We start from the raw sequence: 2,504 nt of genomic DNA, 5'->3' as shown, positions 1-2,504 counted from the left end.
TTCTGACATCGTCGACTCCAACCTATGACCGGACAGATCCACGTGAACCGCACCATGGCACCAAGTGTCACGTCCAGTCTTTCCTTGAACATATCCAGGGATGGTGATTCCACCACATCCCTGGGCAGCCCATTCTAATGTGTAATCACCCTCTGTGTGTAGAAATATCTCCTAATGTCCAATCTAAACCTCCCCTGCCTTAAGACTGTGTTCCCTTGTCCTGTCACTGGTTGCCAGGGAGCAGAGCCCGACCCTCACCTGGCTCCAGCCTCCCTTCAGGGAATTGTAGAGAGTGAGAAGGTCTCCCCTGAGCATCCTCCAGGCTGAACTCCCTCAGCTTCTCCTCCAGCTTTGTTGCCCTTCCCTGGACTTGCTCCAGCACTTCAGTGTCCTTCCTGAATTGAGGGGTCCAGAACTGGACATAGCACTTAACGTGCGGCCTCACCAATACTGAGTATAGGGGAAGAATCCCTTCCCTGGTCCTGCTGCCACACTATTCCTGATATAGACCAGGATGCCATTGGCCTTCTTGGCTGTTGACCAGCACCCCCAGGTCCATTTCCACTGGGCCACTTTCCAGCCCTTCTTCCCCCAGCACTCCAGGGGGTTGTTGTGGCCAAAGTGCAGGACTCTGCACTTGGCCTTGTTGAACCTCATACTGTTGGTCTCGGCCCATGGATCCAGCCTGTCCAGGTCCCACTGCAGACCCCAGGCAGGGTCTCCCACAGCATCAGTCCCCCATGAGCTGGGATTAAGCCCTCCAGCTCTGGTCCCCACACAGCTGTCAGTGTGGTGCTGCATTTTTAATTCACCCTTTAGCACAGTGTGCATAGGGCAGCTTTCCAATGAGGATCCCTGCATGGCCCAGAGGAGTGGTAGGGACATAAAGCTGCTGTTTGAGTGCCTTGGTACAAAGAAAGCTAAAAGGTTAAAAAAAGAAACTGGAAGGTTGCATTACTGTTTGTGAGGATCCAAGGGAAACAACAGCATGCAAGTGTTCAGCACTTTAAGGAAACTTTGGAACAACATTAGGGCAGAGGTCTTTGACCTGCCATGTTCACCTCAGAAGAACACACTTCTCTTTGCTATTGTCTGATGATCCCTTTCTGAAAAAGGAGGGGATCCAGTGATAATCTCTGTATTAAAATGGTTACCTTACCCAGCCTATCCTAAGGCTGACACTAAGTGCAACACAGAGTTTGTTTCTGTTTATGCTTTTTGCTGAGCTCCAGCAGCGCTCAGCTGAGCAGCAGCTATCTCCAGATTGGCATGGGCAAAGGTACATTTCTTACTCCTCCCTCCCTCCCTCCTTCTTTGGCAAACACCCATCGATCCCTGTGGCAGGCAGGTCAGAACACACAGACATGGCAACATTAGTTAGAAGTATCTGAGAGTGAAAGGAAAAAGACCCTACTACAAACCGTGGCTCAGTCCTCCAGCCTCCTTCCTCCCACACAGTGTCCTCTAGTTTTCCCATTTTGACCTAGCAAAACTTTAAAACATGAAGAGATTCTATATTGGTGCTTTACAGCATTTTCTGCCCTAGAGGTAGTTAATGACATGTGTAGCATCCTGGAAAGAAGCCAGGAGAACCATGTGAGCTGTGCTGATGTCTCAGAAGCCTAGTATGCCCCATGTAAGGCAAAGGAGGCAAGTTCATAAGCTAGTCACCTTATTTTGAACTAGTCAGCACAAAACACCTTTAACTGTACCAAATACAAAGTTACGAATTCATGCTCCTAGTCATATGCAAAGAATGGGAAACGACCTTGGAGAATGAAGGCTCTGTAGAGGAAGTGGGAGGCAAAGTGCAAGTAATTATGTAAGTGCTGTCAGCAAGGTAATGTAGCAAAAGAATTGGGATATGCTGACAGCAGGGTAAAAACTTTCTTCTGTAACACTGACAAGAGCAAAATAAACTTTCTGTATCCAGTTCTTAAATAAAATGGTACAGAAAAATTTACAGAGAAAGCACAAGAGAAGAAAAATGACCTAAAGTTTGAGGAGAGTGCTTTGCAATGAGAGACCTCAAACCCTTGATCTTTTTAACTGAGCAAAAAGGAAACAAATTATTTGGTTATGGTAATTTCAATGCTTGAGGGCTTTTCAGCCTAGTGGAAAAGAGTCAACCAGAATCTGTGCCTGTAACCAGAAGCTGAACGTAAAAGCTACAAATAAAGTCACACATCAAAATGCCTCCATTTGAAGGAACACAGAGGTCCTATTTAGGTCCTTGGAGTTCTGGGATGACCTTGGTTTTGAATAGCGCCCACTTTAAGTCTGAGCAGTTTTGCCAGTGTTTTACTTTTTAGCGTCCTTTCTTGGGCTGCCTTGTTGGCTTCCCTTCAGCCACAGGTCTCATTCCAAGTGCCTCTTCCCACTGCTGATATCATTCCCTTTCGTTTCCAAACGATTTCCTTTGTGCAGTGTAATAGCAGGGTTTGCAAGAGAGTCATTGTAGGGTTGCTTATCCCTGCACGGTGCCAAGACACCAGACATTTTCA

Source organism: Corvus brachyrhynchos, unplaced genomic scaffold (genome assembly GCF_000691975.1).
Source record: "Corvus brachyrhynchos isolate BGI_N302 unplaced genomic scaffold, ASM69197v1 scaffold319, whole genome shotgun sequence".
In the NCBI taxonomy this organism is placed as follows: domain Eukaryota; kingdom Metazoa; phylum Chordata; class Aves; order Passeriformes; family Corvidae; genus Corvus; species Corvus brachyrhynchos.
This window is presented reverse-complemented; position numbering follows the sequence as displayed.